The sequence below is a fragment of the Apodemus sylvaticus genome, chromosome 5 (genome assembly GCF_947179515.1).
Source record: "Apodemus sylvaticus chromosome 5, mApoSyl1.1, whole genome shotgun sequence".
In the NCBI taxonomy this organism is placed as follows: Eukaryota; Metazoa; Chordata; class Mammalia; order Rodentia; family Muridae; genus Apodemus; species Apodemus sylvaticus.
In genome coordinates, this window is record NC_067476.1 from 57,639,239 (window position 1) to 57,662,975 (window position 23,737).

General features: G+C 45.3%; 1 protein-coding gene and 1 long non-coding RNA gene across 4 annotated transcripts in view; one reads left to right on the plus strand and one right to left on the minus strand.

The window, feature by feature from the left end:
* Sestd1 (SEC14 and spectrin domain containing 1) overlaps positions 1-15,637 on the minus strand; it is a 96,762-nt gene extending 81,125 nt beyond the window's left edge. Inside the window, exons 1-2 of one of the 2 annotated variants that reach the window (XM_052182774.1) lie at positions 15,366-15,637; positions 265-354 (exon numbers count right to left, since the gene is read on the minus strand). The gene's annotated coding sequence lies outside the window, so the exon portion shown is untranslated. The remainder of the gene's footprint in view (positions 1-264; positions 355-15,365) is intronic. The other variant, XM_052182773.1, reaches the window with a different exon arrangement.
* LOC127685506 (uncharacterized) lies at positions 15,482-21,788 on the plus strand. 2 transcript variants are annotated; one of them, XR_007977884.1, is made up of 3 exons: positions 15,482-15,710; positions 17,365-17,458; positions 21,570-21,788. It is a non-coding gene; the product is annotated as an uncharacterized LOC127685506 (long non-coding RNA). The 2 variants fall into 2 exon arrangements; XR_007977885.1 differs by lacking the exon at positions 15,482-15,710 and adding an exon at positions 17,015-17,097.
* The last annotated feature ends 1,949 nt before the right edge of the window (positions 21,789-23,737 follow it).

A 23,737-nucleotide genomic window follows, 5' to 3' on the forward strand; every position in this document is an offset into this window, starting at 1 on the left:
CATCTCAGTGAGATACTCGGGCACTACACAGACTTCTAACAGGAGGAAATCAGCCTGGTCCCAGAGTGAGGGGTGGGGGTTGGGCGTAAAACTGTACAGGAGAAATCAGCCGCTTTTGATCTGGCAAGAGTAGGCATGCTCAGGTTCAAGAAGTTAAGGGGAACCTGAAGAGGACAGAGCCCAAGACATCTGCCTCAAGCCACAGATTCTACTCTGCTGAACACCCAGGACAAAGAACACATTCAAAGAAAGATGGGATCTTACCCGGTGCTCTGAAAAACAACTCGAATGGCAGCAGGCCTCTCCTCAGACGCCACGGTAGGCAGAAGGAGGCAGCGCAATAGCTTTCAAACGCTGAAGGAAAAAAAATGGTTGTCAACCCAAAAACCTATTCAACAAAAGTATATCAAGCTCAAGGAAACACTTAAGAGATGGGAGAGGAAGGAGGCTGAGAAGGATGTCAGCATGGACACAGCTTTAAAGACGGGTCAGTGAGGCCGGTGTTAACGCAACGGGAACTAACTGTACCTCATGAGGGAAAACGTGATACACAAAAGCACAGATGAATATGCTTTTCTTGTTAAAGCACACCAGTTTTATGTACAGGAAGTAATATAAAGCATGGGGGGAGGGGGTCAGCAAAACCTTTAGGAGGCGGGGCTTAGCTGGTGGAAGCAGAACTCTAGGGGTTTGAAAATCACAGCCCGGCCTTCAGTTCTTGCCACTCGGTGTCCTGGTGCCCAGGATGTGAAGAACTAGTGTGGGATGACCCTGCTGCCTGGAACTCCTCCAGGACCTGCCCGCCACAACTGACTAGAAATATGAAACCAGGAACACAAATGAATCTCTCCTCCTCTAAGCTATTCTGCCAGGAGGTCTGTCAGAACACAGCAAAGGCAAAGAGGGGCCCAAGCTTCTCATCTCACCATACTAGTAAAACGGCAACAGTGTGCTACAAGAAGTTACATGTAGTGATGCTGAACACTGACAGGACCTAAGAGACAAGTTTCTGGGAAAACACACTCCTTTATGTGGGCATCACTGTTCTGAGGGCTGAGGTCCTGGCTGGAATGAAAGGATCTGAGCCGAGGGCCAGCCTTCAGCAGCCTTCCTCTGCTTCCTGACTGCACAACAATACATTAGGTATATTAATCCCAATACACTGAGAGAGACAACAGACTGGATCAAGAACCACGACCCGACTACAGCTGCCTCTAACAAACGTAACAAACCATCTATGCTACTGGGGCAAAGCTCAGGGTCACAAGCACACTAGGCAATCAGTCCACTACTGACCCATAGCTAGCCTCATCTCTTTCTTCTTTTTAGCTTTAAGACAGTATCTAAGCTGGCCCTGAACTTTCTCTGTACCTCAGGCACAATTTGAAGTCAGATTCTGCCTCAGCCTCCCGAGTAAGTGAGATTATAAAACACCATCTACCCCAATGTAAACTCACCTCAGAGTAACTACAGAGGAAGGATGAAAATAAAAGAATAAAAAAATATAAATTAAAAAAATAGTAACCAAAGGAATACAGGATGACCTCTAGTAACACATAAAGCTGACTTCTGAGCGAAGAAATCTCAGGCAGAGAAGCATGTTACTTCAAGAGTGCTAACTCATGAAGATACTGCACACTTACACATGTGTCCCACAAACAGCAAGGCTGGAGAACACGGGGCAAACCAGAACTGCAAAAGTACCCAACAGATAGCTGGAGACTCAGCAGGCAGCATCCCCATGTCTTCCTCTCCTCTCCCCCCACTGTACTTCCTCCACCTCTCTCCGCTCCCTCTCCCCTTCCACCTCCCCCCATCTCTGTCACCCTGTCCTAGTCCCTTAAAAGTTCATAAAACAGAAAAGAACAATAAAGAACCCACCAGCTCCAGATCAAGCCACAATTCCTAATCAACATTTATGGAGCAATGTATCAAACAGCAGAATGTACCTGTCTTTCAAAATATCCACACACCACATCCATTGACCCAGGCAAGCCCAGTAAACTTGAATCAACTAAGATCAGACTGAATGTTCTCTGATTACAATGAAACCAAGCTAGAAATCAGAAACAATGATAACAATGATGAAAGGGAAATAAATTTTCAACTATTTCAAAACTAAGGAGCAGTTTCTAAATAACCTGCAGGAAGAGGGTGACCAAAGCAAAGGGGCAAAGGTGAAATTCATAGAATAACCTGGATGGCAGAAGTCAGCCTTGATCCAACTCTGAGCGTATGTGTGATGTAAAAATTTGGGCTCCCATTATCAGATTCCAATGAGGACATTTCTTACTGGCTAAGTAGGAGTTGTTTATAATTGATTTTGGTTTTTTGCTTGCTTGTTTGTTTTAAGTTTACTTGGTATTGGGCTGTAATTAGGCAGCAGAACACATATTTGTACACCCAAGACCCTGAGTTCAATCCTCAGCACTGCCATCTCAGTTCTTCTAGGACTTGAACCATTGAATCACATGACATAGCGATGACCATATATGGGTGGGCGTGTCACCAATGCTTCCCTCCAGCAGCCTGTGCTCCATGCTCCAATGTCACCAAAGCAATTGAAGCGTCACGCATGAGTTTGCACAACAGATATACTGTATACTGAGTGCTTGTGTCCCCTCAAAAGTCCTTACCCTCAACGTGACCTCTGAGGCAATGGACCTCTCGTAATGACTAGGCCATGAGGACAGAATCAGCACCCTCCTGAGAGAGATGTCGCTGGCCTACACTCCAGCCACAGCCAGGTAGAAAACAACCACAGAGGACTTGAAGTTCAAGGCCTGCTTGGGCTGCAAAGTGAGCTCAAGGCCAGCCTAGGCCACTTACTAAGACGCTCTAGTGTTTTTAAATGCTAAGAGGGCCAGGGACACAGATGGAGAACATCTGGCCTTGCATGTTTAAGACCCTGAGTACAATGCCCAATGCCACCAGAGAGATGCCAAAAAGGGCCCTCCTGCTCTCCTCCAAGCAAGGCCACAACAAGGAGATGCCATCTATGCATCACACTAGACATCAAACTTAACACTGCTTTATTTCAAGTGTTCCTGCCTTTAGAAGTATCAGAAGTACATCAGTATGGCTTACGACGCCTCCAGAATACATGCTGAACAAACAAACTAGATATAAATAGCAGCCTGAACAAACAAAAACAGATGTAAATCATAGAAGTCTCTCTCCTACCAGCATTCTTTTTTCTAAAATATCTGATCTCAAGGAAGTATTAGGAGAAAAAAAAACAAATATCTGCTTGAATGACTCACACTAAGATATGAGTAACTGCAGGACTTGAATAGTTCCAAGGTACAAAAACAGCCTCACTCAAAGGACACTGTAATAGAAACTGTGTATACAGAACAGAATCCAAGTCTGCTCATCTGCGTAAGTCGGCTGCCCCAGGGCCTAACACATCCTGCCTCCCAGTTTCTAGCCTAGTAGTTCTCGTGTATTTAGGATGTAAGTGGGATACAAATGCTAAATTACAAAGCCCTGACAGTACCTTCTTCTGGCTATAAAACCAGATCCTGAAAGGGCTTTGTCATCTTTCCCACAGGGGAGGTATATAGCACAGAGCTCTTGTCGGGATAAAGGCAAGACAAGCCCCACCCACATTTGTAAAATCTGCACCTGTCTTCTCAGCCACCATAAAACTCCCTCCTGGTTCCTAAGTGCTCCAGGGTATCTGTGTAGACGGTATCCCCAGTCCCCAGGAGTCTGCCCTCTCTGATTAAGTAGGGCTGACTGAACTGTATTTTAAGGCAACTAAGAGAAATGCTAGCTTTTGGGTTCAGCTGGGTCTGATGAAGGAAACAGGTCTGTTTCCATCTGGCTGAGGCCCTGAGGCTTCAAACCAGACTCAGATCCCACTCAAGTGTTTACTTCCCGCCCTGATTCAATGTCCCTTTCCTTCCCTCAGCATGGTGGTCACATCTGTACCCAGCTCTAAGTGCCAGCGATGTGTTCCTTGGTGCTGGGATGCACGTCTTGTGCAGGTTAAGTAGGCACAGCAATGAGCTGGGTTCACCTCACAGACTCCGACACAGGAGACAAATTTCAGAGCCAGCAAAGGACTTAGCCTGCTATCCCCAGCCAGCTGAGAACCAAGTACCTCCCCAACACTCGGCCAAACAGCACAGGCGCCTACTTGTCAAGAGAAAAGGAGACTCTGGCTTGTGACTCTGGCCCCGCTACTTATAAGCACAGAGGGCAAGGTAGCATGTATGGCAGGTAAGCAGAGGAGAACTATGTTCTCAGCACCAGGCAGACAGTGTTCCCAGACTCCTCTGGGATTTGCCTGCAATGACCCAGTGCTTCGGGTTCCCACCTCCCCTCAACACCACCATGCTGCGGGGCTCAGCTTCTGCCTTTGATGGACATGTTACATCCAAGTTTTTGACCAGGGCTGAAGACGACAAAAAGCAAAGACACCCAAACTGCAGCAAGCTGGGAAAACAGACTCTGCTCTTGTTCTAAGCAGTGAGAAGAAAGGGAGGGAGGCAATGGACCACGGCCGGGCAGGGGACAGTAGAAGGTATCAGACAGTCTGAACAGTAGAAGGTATCAGACGCAAGTGCTGGTTGGCAACGGTCTATGGAGAAGGAGAACTTCTACAAGCCTGCTGTTGTTGCTAATCATGGTTATATATGCAAAGAGCTTTCATGCCTAATTATTATGCAAAATAATAAATCTGCATGTTATAAATTATGTCAGACTGATGTGTTTTGAACTTTACTTTATATAACCACAAACTGTGCTTCCAGCCCTCTCCTGGCAGCCTTCTTGGTCAATTACAAATCTGCAGAGCAACAGGGCCACTCCCCTAAGTCTCCAAAGCATCCCCAGTCACCATGCTTGCCAGCTCAGGAGTCAGCCAGATGGAATTTGAATGCTCAACTAGCATGCCCTAAGGCCATAGTATTTTAGTCTTTCCCAAGTTAGTCCTCACCTCAACCATTTCCTGTCACTTCCCAAATAATGAAGAACAAGTGCGTTCTGAACAAACAAGATCCAAACCAAAGCTTTGCTTGTTTGTCTGAGATAGGATCTCACTGTATAGCCCACGCTAGTCTTAACACAGTGTAGCTCAGTGGCAATTCTCCTGTCTCAGTCTCCCAAGTGCTAGGATTATAGGCAAATCCTAAACTCTTAATACCTCAGTTTAAAAAGATACTCAAATTAACTCATAATAAAAGAAATCACCAAAGGATAGACAAAGATCAAATAATTAGGTTGCACAATTACTGCTCTAACACCGTTCTTCTCAGACATCCCTGGTCGATACGCAGACTACTGCCTGCATGGAGGGGATCCAGTGCCTGCACGGAGGGGATCCAGTGCCTACATGGAGGGGATCCAGTGCCTGCACGGAGGGGATCCAGTGCCTGCACGGAGGGAATCCAGTGCCTACATGGAGGGGATCCAGTGCCTGCACGGAGGGGATCCAGTGCCTGCACGGAGGGGATCCAGTGCCTGCACGGAGGGGATCCAATGACTGCACAGAGGGGATCCAGTGCCTGCACGGAGGGGATCCAATGACTGCACAGAGGGGATCCAGTGCCTGCACGGAGGGGATCCAGTGCCTGCATGGAAGGGATCCAATGACTGCACAGAGGGGATCCAGCAGTGTGCCAAAGGGAAGAACTGCAAGAACCAAGAGTCTCACGACGGCGCATCTTGGTCGTCTACCTGACTGTGCCTAGAGCCAACTGCAGCACAGGCTATCTGTGACAGACGTCCTTAACCAGGTTATGAGAAGCAAGACCCAACTTCACTCGAGGCAGCACACTCTGGGGCTGCCCACATGGAAGGACATGGAAGGAGCCTGCTCTGCGCCTGCTTGCTCTCACTCTTGACGGCAGGTTCATCTCTCCTGTTGCTGTGGTTCTCCTTCCACATATTAGAACCAACTTTTTGGGGATTCTGACATAGACTGAAGATCAGCAGCTCTCCAGGAATCCTTCAGGCTCTTCACTGTTAGAACGCTCAGACATCCAGTGCATCCAGACATACTGAGTGACTCTGAGACAGCCACGGTTGGGCTGCCCAGATTGCAGCCTGTAAACCAGTCTGAAATTCCCTGTGAGTACTGTATTCATTCTATCAGCTCTGCTCCTTCAAAGAACTCTAACGAACAGAGACCTGAAATCCAGTTTCTGGAAATATTCTGACAAGTACCGTCCCTCCCCATTATCTGTGAAATAACAAAACAAGGCAAGCAAGCAAACAAAAGGAATTGATTACAGTATTATTCTGACATCCAAAAACTGTACAATTTTAATCATAGCAATCACTTATCCAGCATCCGAATCAGGGCAGATACTCACCTAAGCTTCTCACACATTTTCTAATTTAATCTTACCACAACTCCTGTGAGGTGGGTACCAGGAGAAAAGGCCGGGGAAAGGTAATCCAAGATCCCATTGCTGGGGCAGAGCTGGGGCTTGGACCTAGACCACCAAACTCCCACATCCACCCTCTTGTGTGTCTGTCACAAGGCAAGGCTTACATAAAGTAAGTGGAATGCTTACAGAAATATCAGGATTTGCCAGATACGCCCATAGCATGGTGGGGATGAGCAAAGTTTCAGACACACACTCAGGGTGTTCTCACCTCAAAACTGTTAGGGTCATCCAAAACTGCAAGGCCGAGCCAAAAGACAAGTAGCAATGCAATGTAGTATCCTGGGAGGGATCACAGGCCAGAGAAAGGGCAGTGAGTGGCGAGGCAAATGGTGCCTAAATGCGGTCTGGAGTTTAACATGCCAGTGTGGCTTCGGTTTTCACTAATCTACCATTGTAAGACAGGGTCGGGGAAAGTGAGGTGCATGAGAGGGACACCTTATACACTATACAGGCTGGGGATACAGCCCAGGGTCAAAGCAGTCACCCACATGAGGCAAGGTAAACACTTGTCTTGCATGAGAGGCTGAGTTTGACCCCTACAGCAAACACACAACACACATACAACATACACACAACACACACACTCCTCACACACACACACACATTTTTAAAAGGACAATTGTTAAGTGTGGGATACACTAGTAGTCTCAGCTGTCTGAGCAGGAAAATCATGTGAACCCAGCATAGCTCACTGGCAACACAGCAAGGCTTATCTCAGCAAACATACAAATAATCCAAGTACAGTACTCAGAGCAGTAACCTTAGTCCTTGGGAAGTAGAAAAAGGAAAATCAGGACTTTGTTGTCATCTTCAGCCTGGGCTACATGAGACCTTGTCTCCAAAGAAAGCAGAAAAAGAGGCAGGACAGGAAGAAAGGGGAGGAGAAAAAATGGAGAGATGGAGGGAGAAAGGAGGGGAGGGGAAGGGAGGGGAGGGGAGGAGAGGGGAGGGGAGGAGAGGGGAGGAGAGGAGAGGGGAGGGGAGGGGAGGGGAGGGGAGGGGAGGGGAGGGGAGGGGAGGAGAGGAGAGGGGAGGGGAAGGGAGTGGAGGGGAGGGGAGGGGAGGAGAGAGGGGAGGGGAGGGGAGGGGAGGGGAGGGGAGGGGAGGGGAGGGGAGGGGAGAGGAGAGGAGAAGTAAAAGGAGAATGGGCGGGGGAGGAAAACAAAGCCTTCATGTACCCGCATGAAGAAAGAGTAAGCCAAGGCTCAGTGTGCGCACTGTCCTGGAAGACAGTGTGGAGACAGGGTCTGAGGTGTCTTAATGTGAAGAGGCTAAGAAAGCACACATGCATGAAACAGATTCTTCTGGAAGGACACATGAACATTCTAAGACTGGTGGCTTCATACAGGACAGTGTTCAAGGAACAAGAATAAAAGTAACTCCTCAGGTGTCTTCCTGCCTCATATAAACTGAAATCTATACATACATTACCTATTCAAAGCAAAACTAACTTTTCTAATGAAAAGGACTTGGATTAAGATAAACCATGAAAGTAATGTAGGGAGTGGGAAAGCCAAGAAATCAAAATTCAGAGATTAAAGGAAGTGCTGTCTCCTCTACTATGTGTTAAGACTTTTCCCACCAACATCACTTCTCCTGAAATGTCCTTGGATCCTAACTGCTTGCCAATCCAGCACACTGTCAGCTGCTTCTTCAAACTGGCCTCTCCCTGAAAAGTCTAAACTTAAAAGCCGCCCACCTACTGTGTTTTTAGCATGCCATGTATCTTATCTATAGCAGGGACAGCAAGCACCAACGCTCATGCTGTCTGGTCTCCGCTCTGACAACAAGGCCAGCTCAGGGCTCCTACTGCCACGCTGACCTGGGGTGCAAGGCCTAGTCACCATATCTGTCCCCTGACATATCAGTCTGTCTGCCTTCATGTCCTCATGTCTCACGTCCATAGAGTTTGTGTGTGGATTTATACCACATGCCACTCTGAAATGGATTAAGGACATAAAATGTATAAACTATTAAACCTGTAAAGCAGGGAACACAAGGCTGGGGCTAAGAAAACAGCCAGAGTTCAACAGAAGACCTACTGAGTCACCCTGAGGTATTTCAAATCCAGCTTTGGCTTTGGGAGCCAGTATTAAGAGTTTGGTAACCCAGGCCACAGGGAAGACTTCGTGAAGGAGACTCCTCCTATAAATTGAAGCAACCTCTACAGAATAACTGAGATAATGACACACGGTCACACCTTCAAAGGGTGCCATTGTCCCTGCAGGTGTTCCTCAGGAGACTGGTGACACTTTACGAAAGCCCAGGTCAGCACACTGCTCTTACGAAAGACAGACACAAACTCTGACAGCCCTCTGTCAGTACACTTGATGTTGCCATCCCCTGCCTCCCACTTAAAGGATAAGTTCTATGAAGACAAGTTCTGCCTCTTCTACCCAGACTCCCAATGTGTTGGGCATTCTCCAAAAAGAAAAGAGAAAAAAGACTCACTTGATGTCAGTGAAAATCTACAGGGTGCAACTGAGCTCACCCTGGCAAAGGTCCCTGTAACCTAAATACTGCAGTTCCCACCCTCTTTATGTAGGAGCTGAAGCCTCCACAGAGTTTCCCAATCCTTTTGTGGGATTATTAGGCATCAATTTCATTTGTGATCTTCCAATACCATTTTTAGTTTTGCATATCCCTCACTCAAAGCATGCCAAGATATCCAATCAATGAAACTGAAAGAGAAGCAAGCGCTCTAGCAATCCCTATTAAAGGAAAAACAATATTACCATCTTTCGAGAATATAATCAATAGCTCTTTACAAACCAGCTGACAAGGCCGGGCTCCTTTCTAAATGACTCTGCAAGTCCAGAGAAGACAGAGAATTCTAATGCAGATTCTCTCAACTTCTTTCCAAGAATCTGCAGTTTCTGCAAATCCTGAACTTTGAGAGACTTGTCCTGTCTGGGTCTTAACATACAGATACACCCCCACTCACTGTCAGAGAACACTGGGCTTCCTTTTAGGGCCTCTACCCCACACTCTCTACCTGAGCAAACTGGAAATGGAATGAGTACTAAGTAATAAATTATGTAGGTAAAACAATCATGGGTAAAACAAAGTATTGAGAAAAGAAGAAGGCCACTCTCAAGCAGACATTAGGCCACATTAGCAATTCTCTATCTGTATTTTATTCATGGAACTCATTAATAAATAAGCAGTCTCCTTCGACCCTGGATGGGCTGTTTGTACGACACTACACTTAGCTCCCTGTACTGAGGGCCCACTACCCCCACCACAAGAAGGGCCAGGTGTAATGAATGCCGGCCTGGCCAGGAACTGTCAGTGGGGAAGAGATCAGCTCTTTGGCTAAGGACCTGAGCAGGTCCGTGGTTATCAAGCATCAAGCATGAGATGGTCTGCCTCTCTGACTTAGGCCCACAGTTCACTTTATTGATCCAGGTAACCTGGTTGGTCACTAATTATTTGCAAAAAGAGGGGGGGGGAAAGAAAAATGAGAAGAAAAAGTATTCAAATACCAATAAAATACCAATAAAATGGTTGCCTTCCTCACGACTAACCTATATAACAGGTGTTGTCATCCCCTTTTGTGGAAAGAAGCTCACTTGTCTGAAATCAAATAGGTAGCAGGTAACGATGACAGATAACACAAGGCTAACTAACCCAGGTCTCTGCACTCTGTGACTTTCCTCTGTTTTCCTTCCTGCCTCAAAAGACTCAAGTGTTTGCAAAGACCTGCCTGCCAAAATTAAATAGATAGCCTTGGAGTTTTTACCAATCCTCTGACTCAGTGGAAGCCAGCCAAGCGCCATCACTCTGTCCCCTTGGGTTTGTTCTTACTAAGCCAAAGCATAATCACAAAGGCCACAGCAACAAATTACATCTGAAAAGCACGGGGCAGTTCACTGCTAGGGAACTTTGTTTTTATCTTCACACTTTTTCCAGGCCTGGGGGCACCTGCCACGGTGTACTTGTGGAGGTCATAGACAACTTATGGGAACTGGGTCTCGCTCCACACAGGTGGGTCTCAGGGCTCGAACTCAGGACCCTTTCTCAAGCACCTTCTCCCACTTACCGGGCCCACGTATGCCAAGCTGGCTTCGAGCTCCCTCTACAACCAGTGACAGGACTTCTGATCTAGCACCCTTCCCAAGAGCTGGTACCATAGGCACGCGCTCCTGCCTGCTTTATGTAATGCAGGGGCTTGACAAGGGGTGTCACGTACGTTAGGCAGGCATTCTACCCACGACACTATACCTCCAGTCTTTTTCATTTTTAGTAGATGCAAGTACTTGGCTTTCTAATATTCATTTACCATTTTTCATTTACCATTCCCATATTTCATTTACCATTTCCAGACCCTGTGAGTAGAAATTATTGAACTGTATGACCAGACAGTGGAATTACAAGAATAAGAAGCCCACCTATGATTCAGAGTCAGTAAAGAGACATGTGGGGCTTACAGTATCTTTCTCTATGAGAAAAGCCACTATGACCCTACATATACTGACTTAGCTAATCATCTACCTTTGTCAACTCATAAAGTGTAACAGAAAACAAGTGTGGGAATCTGATAGTACAGAAAGAATGGGGAAAATCAGAAAGGTCATCTCAGGGTGCTCCGTTCCCCACAGGTGTCAGGTGACAGCTAAGGCATGCCGATAAGACAGGCATCTCTATCTGCCCCAGAGCTCAGAAACAGGGAAAGTGTCCCACTAATCTCTGAAGGCTCTGTTTTATCTGGACACCAAAATACGGCAAGGACAAACTGAAAAAGGAACATAAACATGGTATTTATCATGTGTGACTAAGAAGCAGAAGTCTTAATATATTCAAGTGAAAAGCAGAAGGATCCATAAACTATGATCCCATCGGGAAGAGAGCCTCCCATGAATGCACTGTTCTGTGTGTGCGTGGTGGGTCATGGGAATGTACACACACCACACACACACACACACACACACACACACACACGCCAAGATGCAGGTATAGAAATGGGAATGACAGTTTACACGGGTGGCGGCAGGGGTAAGGGGAAGTAAAGAAACAAGAAGTAAGGGAAGACACTCCCAGGGTTCTTTCAGTTTTTATAGCATGTTCCATGTCTGATAAATAAAAGTACATATTGAAAGCAGAGCCTAAGTATTCATTTCCTGCAGCTGCTCTAGCTAGGACAGCCAACACTAATTCTTTCTATTCACTCACACGCTCATTCACTCAATCAACAGAGACCCAGGGTCCAACTATTCCAAGTGTCTCCTGGGTAATGGTAGAAACAAGCAGGCCAGACACCAGGTTCTTCAACAGACAGCTTACTTGCATAAGACATGGTGCCGAGAGTTGAGTCAATTTCTAATCTATGTCAGATTTTCTAAATCTCATCCTTTTAAAAAATATATTTTTTCTAATTAATAAGTGTATTTGTACTCATTTATTTGACAAATGTCAGTCCCTGCCTATGTATCAGGTACCACACTTCGAAATGGATTTGTGATGAAGAGTAAATACTATATGGGCCCCTCACCTAGCTTCTACAGAGTTGGAAATTCTCCACACGTTAGAATTTTAAGGGTTGCATAAAAGCTTCAAAGCACCCTCAAAGCTAAAATTTAATTCCAGTTTAACCCAGAGAAATATTATTTTCTCTGATTATTTTTGTCCAAATCAATTATTTTAGCCCTAGAGAGAACAAATTAATGGGAAATTAGAAGCCACCGAATTTATAAGCTAGCTGTCTGAAAAAAATGAATAAGGGGTCTAGGGTCAGGTAGGCATGAAGGACTAGATGCTCTGTTTCCTCATCTAAAATAAGGGAGCCATGACTGTCGTCCACTAGGATAGAAAACAAGTTATCTTTAAATGTAGAACAAAATCTGGTAACAAAGCAGTATGCGTATACACTTGCTTCCTTATATCTGGCTTAAGTTTTCCCCTAATTTTGCCATTCATTAACCAAGCAAAATGGAGCATCTGCACGCCTCATCGAGCAGAAGAATGCAGGAAGTAAAGTCAGAAGGCAGACTATGTCTCCAAGTGTAAAGTTTAAAAACAAGCAAACCATAAACCTTTCTGCACCTACCAGTAAGCCCTGTAAGTCTACCTTCTAGAGCAATTTAGAGATTATACATGAAAATACCTACACAGGCATAAACTATAAACATTCTTCAGAGAAAACATGCAAAGACTACTAGAAACATAAGAAGGTGAAGTGCAAATAAAAGCCATTAGGACAGGCAGGGCTCATCAAATAAAACAAACATTAACAGTAAAAATATGGAAAAGGGGAGTCCGCAGGTCAGGGCTTGGGGGTGTGGCTGAGCTTAAAATGCCTGCATGTGTGAGAGTCTGAGCGTCATCAGCACCACATCACAAGCAAATTAACTAAAGACAATAGAACCTTCACACACTAGTGGTGAGAGTACCAATGCACAACAGCTACGGAAACAGTTTAATGGTCCCTCGTAGCACTGTATTCACCATGTGACCGGGAATTCCACTCAGAGGCATAGTCCCAAGAGAAATGAAAATATACACATAAAATACCTGAAAATGGGTATGCACCACAGCTTTACACAAAATAGTCCATGTAAAAGAACCCAAATGCACATCAGTTGAATTAATAGATTCTGGTATATCCATACAGTGGAATATTATTCTGTAATAAAAATGATATGCTGTAATTTAGATGCACACTGATGACAAGCTAAGGAATTAAAGATCACATAAGGCATGCCCAAAAAAGACAAATAAATCCGCAGAGATAAAGAACAGTTATGCTTGCCTAGAATTGGCTGTGATGTTTACATAATCTCATGAATATACAAAACTACAAAATTGTCCACTATAAGAGTGAATTCTACAGCACGAGATAGATCTCAAACAAGCCTACTACAGAAATCTGTTTCTCCTCCTTTAATTCAAAATACCCTGCTTTTCTATTCTATAGGCTTCTGCTACTGTGGGGCAACACTGACTGACTTCACTTTACAAGGTCTAATCCACCAGCAACTCCCTTCCAGCAGGGAAACCAAGGCAGGAACTCAGGGCAGGAACTGAAGCAGAAGATGCTTGCTTTCATGGCTAGCTCTGTTTGCTTTCTTATGTAAGTCAAGACCATCAGCCCAGAAACAGTACCAGCCCACAGTGGCCTGGGCTCTCCCTCATGTACCACTAATCAAGGAAATGCCCCCACAGACATACAGTATGACAATCCGATAGAGATAACTCCTTAAATGAGAGTCTCTCTTCCCAGGTAAGCCCAGGTAACAAATCACTAATAAACAGCCAAAGAAATTACTGTGCTTGCTTTCAAAAGCTAAAAAAAAAAAAAAAAAAAAAAAAAAAAAAAAAAAAACCTTTTGGAAGAGACTACACATGAATGGGGTTTTTAATAAAGTGAACTTATTCTAAAGAAACTATACAAATCCGCTATCATCTTGTTCCCCCAAAAGAAAAACTTGCTGAACTGTGTTTGTCCTAAGGGAATCCTTATAGAGTAATACATAAACATACATCAAAATGGGATTTTTTTTCAGATACATCATTAGTGAGAGTGCCTGTTTAAAATACCGTTAGGTGCCTGCCAATCAACTGAAAGCCAGGTAGACCCTGCTTTCTGTCCTTGTGTGTTCTGCATTGTGCTTCAAATTTTCTAGACCCATCACTGCGTCCTAATCTCTTCCATGGACCAAGGCTCGTTCACAGTGGTTAAAATGCTGGTAAACTTTAAACGCATAGAGTAGGGACAATTTTAAAAGTTAAATTGATCTGGGATGTCTGAACCCATATTCAGCAAAATGAATTCCAGGAATTGGGCGATATAAAAACAATCAATAGAGATGTGCAAATGCTTAGTAATTCCTTTGGAGGTTTGTTGTCACTTACAGGGTAAAGGCAGCCAACCAAGTTCTGTCCACAAAAAAAGTATTATGTATAAAGGCTTCCTGGTTCGAAACAAAGAAAGCATTTTATTGCCTAAAGCAAAGCGAAGATATTTTCCTTCTATTTAGTATTGTTATACTAAAATAGCATACCGATGAAACCAGCTAGGTGTGACAAGTCCCAAGGTTTGTAAACAAAGATAAACTGTTCTTGATTGTGATTTCTTCCTTGATGGGGGTAAATCCATCCCCTTAAAAAAATAAAATTGATTCAACCAAAGAAAACCTCAGGGATTTTCCAGCATGGGGCAGGTTGCGGTACCCTGAGGAACAATTTTAATGTCAGAGCTGGTCAAACTGCTGCCAGGCATGGTGGGTTATGCTGGATACAGACAAAACCTGAGGACAGCTAGGACCTGTCAAACCGCAGCTGTCTAGTTATTCCCAACTTCTCTGGGTGAGGGCCATGTGTGAGAAGGTGTCAAAGCCTGGAGAGTCAAGGGGCTGTCAGTGTCTGGATGCCCAGCCACAGGCAGGGTGAATCCCACCATCCCCTCCAGAGCTGGGCAGACTGAGACTGTCCTTCTTTCCAAGGGACACCAGATAACGCAGGTCCCCACACCCTGGCCAAGTATCTCCGGCCTCCCTTTGTGGCGGTCTGTGACTGAAGGGTTGTGACCCGCCCGCAGGCCCCGGAGAAGCCGAGACCTACAGGCAACCCCGAAGCTCAGGCCCTGCAGCCCGCGTCCCGCACCGGCAGCTACCGGCACACACAAAGGAGCGGGCCGGGATGCGGGGGCGCGGGGACTTGCCCGGGATGCTCGCACGCGGGGAAGGAGGGGACCCCATGAATCCAGGCTGACATTCAAACCTGTTGCTGGATTCGGGGCCCAGGGACCCCGCCAGGGCGCGGGCGCAACGGGTGCGGGCCGAGGCCGAGGCGGCGGGAGCGGGGAAGGCCCGCGGGGCTCGCACCTCGGGCGCTTTGTCTGCGGCGGGCGCGGACCAGCGGGCGGCGGAGCGGGGAGGGGGGGGACCGCGGCCGTCCTCCCGCCCGCGCCACGCGCGTCCCTGTCCCGCGTGGCCTGCGCCCCCCGCCCCGCGCGGCCGCACTCACCTGGCTGGCGCGGGCCGGGCTGGCGGGCGTTGGGGACGACGCGGGGACGCCGGCGCGGCGGGCGGAGAGCTGGGCGAGGCGGGAGGGAGGCGGGCCGGGGGCGGAGCGGCCCGGGCGGCGGGCCCACGGCAAATCGCTGCCCGGCCCTCCGTGCGTCAGGCTGGGGGGCGGCGGCGCGGGTGGCCCGGCCACCTCCCGGCACCCGCGGCCCGGCCCCGTCCGTGCGACCTCGCGTGCGCCCGTGGCGGCGCGGAGACCCCGCCCGGCGCGGAAGGGGGCGGGGCGCCTGGGATTGACGTCCTGTGGTCCCCACCCGGCAGAGCCAGACCGCGTGGGTGGTGGAAGGTACCCGGGCCGGGGGTCAGGAAGTGCGGCTGGAGTGGTCCTAACACCTTATTTGTTTCTTCCTGCTTCACCCACCTCCCACTTCCAGAGTCTCCGAGGTCTCCCCTAATGTAGAGACCCCTGTGTGCTGGGATGCCTCTGGTCCCATGCACCCAGGGTTGGAAGCTGAAGGGGGAAAAGGCTGGGTGGGATTCCACACTTTTGTTTGGCTCTAGGGATCTTTCTATTGGATGATCCAAAATTCACAAACGGGGCTTTCTGGTGATGACTACTTCAGAGTCCTCTTTATTATTTTATTGCACAAGTCACTTTTAGGTCATTTCCTGAGTTCAGTTCAAAAGAGACATCCACACAAAACCACAATGGCCACATGATCGCAATGACAGGTCTTCCATAGAAAACACAAGGCCACTCCAGTATCACCCAGTTTAGTTCACAATCTCTCTCCATTCCAAATAGACACCCAACTTTTCTCTGTTTAAGCTGCCTGACTGGAAATCACTCTAGGTGACCAATCTGTGTCTATTGTTACTACTTAGTCAAAGAAGTCCTACTGTTAGCCATTCTGAGGGCCGTGACTTTCCAGATTCACTTCTGCTTGAGTTCCATGTAACTGCCAACAAACCCTCTGCATCTAAAACCCTCATAGGTCTGGCAGTAGACTAGAATCTGGTTCCACAACCTCTTCACCTGCTCTGCCATCTTCTGCCATATCTAAACAGCACAGACTCCACAGGCTCTGAGGCCTTGCCTGCATTACTCCTCCCACTTGAAACCCATTCCTCACTTAGCCAGGTGAAGTCCTACCATCCGCAAAGACAGCTCATGACTTCCTCCTAATACTGGCTCACAGGCCAGCCACACCCCACACACCATACGTTAGACACTCCTCTGTAATTTCATAGAACTCTTGAGTTTCTGTGATTATCTTTACTACTTTCTTTCTTCCTGGACCATGGGATCCTTAAAAGGACAGAGATTTGACCTAGCTCATTTTGGGTTTCAAAGAACATAGTACAGTGCTCAACACAAGGAAGGTTCTCTTTAACTGTTGAGGTTAGATCATTATCTGTCCAACAAAAAGTATCTGTCTATCAAAAAGGAGGATCTATAACAAAGTTGACACCCTATGGTGATGTTTTCCTCCCTCTATCACGTGGGATTCTCTGCTTAGCATTTTAAAACCTGTGTTTTCTTCACACACAATCTTTGCTTATCCTAATAACACAAGTGCACGCCTAAGAATCCTCTTTAGTAACTTACAATACCGTCTGAGTTTTGTGTGTACTCTCTACACGGGTCCCTCGGAGTCTCACTCAGTCACGTGATAAGGGTCAAGAGGAATGAAGAAAACAAGTGAAAAATACCAACTTATGAATTCACAGAAGTGAGGGTGTTGGGCCTCCCAGTAGCTGACAGAGGGACCCCAGCTCTATGTTACAGCTGAGTAGGCCTCACAGCAAGAGTCCCAAGGTTTCATCATAGCATTTGTAGAAGTGTGTGTGTGTGTGTATGTGTGTGTGTGAAGAGAGAGAGAGAGAGAGAGAGAGAGAGAGAGAGAGAGAGAATGCCAGATCCTTGCAAAACAAGTATCTATCACTTGCTTGAGCACCAGGGACCAACCCTCGCTACACAGTGTCATTTTCTCTTTCAGGTCCCTGTGCCAGCTCGGTGGAACTGAACTGGGTGTCTCTATGAACTCAGACGGCAGATAATGGTATTGGTAGAAACATAACCCGGTTTAAATTGTGAGTGAGAAGCTACTAGTTCTATAATTTCCTAGCTCTGTGACCTTGGACAAGCACCAAGTCTGCCAGTATGACCACCCTGAAAGGCATAATAACGATGTTCGCATTATAAGTCGAAATAGGAAACAAAGTATATTAAATTGTCCACAAATCTGAATTTAGAGCTGCAATTGCTCTCTGAGCACAGAACGTCCAGGCTCTCCTGTATGTAGCTTTGGGAACATTTGACGATAGCAGTCACAGTACGTTCCCTCTTCTGCATGCCCTTGGCTCACGCTCTGCCCACTTTCTCCATCTAGTTGGTGCCTCTTAAACTGTGCCCAAGAAGGGAATCTCTAATTCCACTGTGAATGATCGCATCTCAAAACCAGTCTTGGTGTATCATGAACACTTTTCTTCCTGTTAAGCTATCCATACGTATCAAGGTGTCATCGACTAAAAACAAACAAAATTACAGAAACAAAATTATCCCCAAATTGTTTTTTCAGTTTTTACCACAGAGACACAGTGGTTAAAAAAAAACAAAACATATCTTATCCAAACTGCATTTTGCAGGTCTGAGGAGATCTTTACATTTGTGCCTCTTAAATATCATTTTCAATGGAATGCACTGAGAGACCCCGCAGCTCCATTGCAGTGTGCAGGTTAGAGACAAATATTCTGAAAGATACTTTAAGTTAAATGTTTCCAAATTTTCTGTTTTCCCATACAATCTCCCATGGGCTTCATAATGCCACGTTTAAATTTAATTTTGAATGACAAGAATCCATTTAAAAGAACACACTCCTCTTGTTTGTTTGTTTTCTTAACAAACTTATATAAGAAACCAATCTTCAGGAGCATGTTCCATACCTAGTATGATTGGGCCCTGACGAATTTGCCAAGGTAAGGCAAGCCAGTATTGTTGATGCCTCTTACAGGTGCTTGGGGCAATAGGCAGTTTGCAGACCACCCTTCCATCCCCAGCACTAAACCTGGCTTCCTGGAGAAGTTATGGTTCCTATAGCCCTTGTTAAAGGGGTGTCCCAGAAACTGGGCTATGTGTGTGGTCCCTAACTGTTAACTGACTACCACTGGGGGAGATGAGCAGGCAGGTCACACTGTTTAAAAAAAAATAAAATGACCTGGAGGGAAAAGTTCAGTTAATCAAATCAAGCAACCAGAAATGAAAGTCATCCACATGGGAATAAGGAGAGAGCATCCTTTCCTTGGCACACAGCCAGTCATCTGTACAGAGATCTGTCAGGTACTCACTTTGCCTTAGATGCCCGAGTCGGTACAGGCAGGATGCAGGCACAAGGACACCTTCCAGTGTGGGTGGGGGGCACAGACATATAATAAGCACAACAAATAGGAAAGGCACATGACACATCAGAAGCCTGTGCTCGCTGGATTAAACAATGTAGCAGCCTGAAAGCACAGGGAGTGGAGTGAGTTCAGTTATCGGCTGGGCTGGGGAAGAAGTCTAGCTTCCATCTAGGAGGCAGAGGCACAGAGAACCCCGGGGTAAAGATAAGCCAAGCTTGGAGATGTAGTGGTAACCTGGTGGGGTAGGGACCGGTCGGGTCAAGAGCCACGGGAGTGGGAGTGGCCACGGGAGTGGGAGTGGCCACGGGAGTGGGAGTGGCCACGGGAGTGGCCTTCAGGAAACCTGGGGCTAGCTCTGAACCTTCCTCACACCAACCAAACAAGCTATGAGAGAGAGCCAAACTGTGGTACTGGACTTGAGGCCGGATTCCTACAGCTGGCCTTTAGGGAAAAAAAACAAACAACAAGCAAACCAAAAACAACAACAACAAAAAAAGCTAGGAACTTTTTAATGTTTCACAATGTGAAAATTCTCAAAGTAGAATGGGGCATATGACTCAGCGGGGGAGGGCTTGGCTGGCTTCCATCTCCTAAAGTCCTGGGTTTGTTCCCCCAGTTATGAAAAAAAAAAAGGAAAAGAAAATTGCCAACCTAGATGGCATTAATTTTAATAATGTACATTTAATATATCATTAAATGTTTAAGAAAAGAAGTTTAATGATTTTACAGGAATGAAGAAGTATATCTAATTTTATCATGTTTAGTTTTGACATTTTAATTTCAAAATCAAAATCTTTCTCTTTTAGTGAGACAAGTATAAAAATCGGGTCATCTTTTAAAATATTCTTCCATGGTTCTGAAGCTCTTGGGTGTTTACTTTTAGGTTGGAGGAGGCTGTTGGCTTGTTTTAGCCTCTTGTTTTAGTCTCTGGCTGTGGTTCAGCCAGAGACTGAAAGCTTAACTCCACGGAACTAACCTCCCCCTCCTCCTCTCCCTCTCTTAATAAACAAGCCAAATAAAACAGTAAAAAGTAATATTTATTGTTAATCATCAAAACCTTTTAAGACAAAATCAACATCGTTTTCTGGTCATGAGGTCATGGGATTTTTTCTGAAGCCAGAACCACCTCTTCCTCTATTCCAAAGTCTTCTTTTTCCTGGAACACAGAGAGGTTAGGCAACAAACCCAACTCCAGAGTTAGTAAACCAAACATCACAGACTGGAATCCAGACGTCCTGCTTACTGGTTGACATGAACAGAAGGTGTATAGACGTTTCTAATCATCTATATGTTCTTAAATCAGTAACTTAGGCATAACACAAAGTATTCCCTTTAAATATCAACAGTGCTATATAGGTATTGGGAGCACAGGGGGAAAATCTGTAATTTCAATGAATAACATTCTTCCCTCTTCTTTAGTATAAGCTCTAGCTGTACATTAACAAAGGGTGCCAAGCGATGATCGAATGTTCGAACAAATTGTTGCAAAAGCTATTAACAATATACAATACATTAACTGAAGAGTAGGCTAAAACAAACTAATGAGACCAAGAATTATACATCTCTCATCTCCAATACAATCTCTTCCCATTAACATTAAGTGTCAGGTGTATGTTGAAATGACTGTCTCTGGGGTCAAACTCCACAAGTGATAAAGGAATTTACATTAGGTTTAAGTAGGATGAAGGAATTCTACAATTCTTCATTTCTGGGGATCTCAAGAGACTCAAGAGAAGTCAAAACATCTCTCATTGACTCTCCTGTCAAGTCTGCTCCTCTCAGATGCGTCTGTAGTCTGTCTACCAGGGAAGCAGCCTGCAGTAGATGACAATGGCTGACCTCCAAGGACCAATAGCTGCTAATCCTCTGGCTTCTGACATTGCTGATATTTTGATTTTGTGAATGGTGAAACACTGGATAGTAGAACAAAAACGGCTTATGGGCATGGAGAAAGTATCTCCCACCTTACAAGGAGAATGTTGCCATAGAGAGGAAAGGGTACCTACCATACAGGTCCTCTGCCATGGCCAGATATGCACTCCTCTGAGCAGATATTTGGGAGACAACTTTTGTGAAATATTTTATATCTTCAATCAACTACTAGACTTATAATGTAAATTGTTTCCCTCTCTCATGATTCATATTGAGACTGTATGTTTAAGGACTCATGTTCTGATTTGTCAGTGCACTCTTAAATCTCTGCTGTAGAAAAGTCCTTCTATCAGCTCATGATAATTGTATAAAAATACCACTTTTCTTACTTCATCAGACTGCTTTTACTTATTACTTGAAATAAATCTAAAATTTTAAGTCCAAACATGTTTTATCCACCACTGAGGATACAGAGGACTTGACCTTCAAGTTCAATATGCATAGTGAAATATTTGTCTCTTGAAAAGGTTTTCTTTAAGTTACAGGACTGAGTTCTTCAATTCCAGCACATGCTATTTCAATGTGGGGCCAGGTCTCAGATATTTTTAAATGAGAAAAGATTGCTAAGGACAAGCTTAGTCCAAATTACCCAGTTAACTCACCCTTGTTTTCCTAATGTGCTGCAGCCATCAGCCTGCTAGAAAGGTCAAGAATATTTATTGAAAAGGTCTACCCTTGTGCTCTTTGTACTGGGAAACCCTGAGGCTGGAGCCTGAAGTGGTCCCTCTTTAATTTAATTCTCTAATGGTCAGAAATGACTCTTATGTTTACCTACTTTTTTTGTTTTGTCTTGTTTTTGGAATTTTGTTCGGATTTTTTTGAGCAAAACAAGGACAAACCACATTTGGAAATAATCTCCACCCATCTGCAGGCTTCTTCCCACATGTCAGTCTTTCCAGCTGCCCTGGAGAGGTGCGGAGCAGTGTGGCCAGCAGCTGAATGGCAGCCCACAGGAAGTTCCATGGCTTGGAGTGAAGTCGCAGGAAGCGCCCTCAATACAGAAGCAAAGAATTGATTTGGTTGGTTGGATAAAGTGGAAAATGGAAAGAATTGCCTTTTGTATTAATCTAACTTTCCCTCTCCGTCTGAATACAACATTATTATGTAACAAAGGGCCTTTAAGCAATTGCTTTCTTTTTTAAGTTGGCCATTCGACAAATACAGACTGTGTCACCCTGGGTTAGAGCCACTTCTTAGGGTGTGGGGTTACTAGATTCTGTTCAGTGTAATCAAAACACAAATTAGGTTCATGCCTTGTAGATGTTGTGTTCGATTTGGGGAAAGAAAGTGTTTTTCTTTGCGGACATATAATAGGAGCTACTGCATACCTACTACTTAACTATTTTATTCTAAACTTTAATTTTTTATATAAAAAACTTTTCAGAAACACCAACAATATATCTTAATCATCATTCCTAATGATGAAGAAAAATATTTTTTTAACACAGGGGCTTATTGTACAGCATAGCCTCACCTCGAACTAGTTATAATTTTTCTGCCTCAGCCTCCCTAGAGCTGGAACGACAGACTATGGTGCCCAGTTTTAAAATTGTACTTTCTTTATCTAGACTTCTCTATGTAAACTAAAGCAGCAAATTTGGGAAGAGAGCTATTGCTGCTACTTAGCTTAGCAACCAGATGAATAATGTTTGGGGTCTTGTCTGAAGATATTGTCCTCTACCTCCTTCCAAGAATACCTACAGATATTCCAAGATTCTGTGTTCAGGTCAAACTGATTACATTTAGCAAAATGCATGTTTCTAATGTTATGTGAATAACCTTTAAACAGTTTACTTGGGAAAAATGGGAGCAGGAAAAAAGCCTAAGGAAAATAAAATCAAAGATGTCTTTGTTCCTGTGAACAAAAATAGAGTACTCTGGTGCTCTGGAAACCTGGGAACCAAAAAGGAGGATGTCGTGACTTTGCTGTCTATTTGAGAGACACACAAACACATACACATGGAGTGCAACAGGATACATACTGGAGTTGTAACTAAACTCCACACAAAATCTTCCCAGGACCCAGACATGAGTCATTGCCAGGTGTCTGGGGAAAGGTTTGTAGAGGCTTTGAACTTCAGCTGAATATAAAGAAAAGAGTCAGAGCTGCACAGGCTGAGAACAGGGAATGCAGAGGCTGGGAAGCAAGAGAAGAATGTGATATCTCAAGGGGAAGTTTTCAGCATCCTCGCTGTGGCTGAATGAGGAACACGTATGGGTATGATCAAAATGTGAAGTGTTTTTGGTCCAGGGTTAAAAACAACCTGCAGAACCCAGGGATGTTATTCAAATGCCTGAAATCAAAGCATATTCAGGGACTAAGTGTATACACTGTGACTGACAGGTTGATGACACTGTGTGGGAGGGCATACAATCTCTTGAGCTACTGCACAAATTATAAGCCCCAAACAATCAGAGAGAATGTCTCTTACCTTACTATACTCTTTCTCATAATGAATATTCACAGTCATCTTTTTAAAATTTTTTCTTCAATATATATTTATGCAGTGCTCATGGTTGGTGACTTGGATTCAGAATTCCACAGAAACTGAAATAAAAATCCTATACCTCGGAACTTGCACTGTGGGGAGCGGGAGGCAGAGGCCGGAAGTGTATTTTCGGAACTCAAATGGTCAAATTTAAGATGAATGCTGTGGAATCAAAGCAGAAGAGGATAGAGAATAGGAGAGAAGATGGTAGGATCTGGAGGGTCACTCCACACAGGGAGGCATTAAACAAAGCTGGAGACAGCAAGGGCTGTGCAATGGGAGCAGCCATCTGTGGGAAGAACACTTCCTGCAGCGAATCCAACCATAACCACAACTAGAAGACCGCCTGAGTGGACAGAAGACACCCTCAGGGCAGCAGGAAATAGGAGGAGGGAAACGAGACAGACAGGGGTCTTTTAGGCAATTGTATAGAGTCCTCACCTCTCAGCAAGTCAAGAACTTTGACTAACTGGTTGCTTGAGGCATAGGAGGCAAAGGCAGGCAGAGTTTGAGGCTAGTTCAGTCTACAGAAAGAGTTCCAGAATAACCA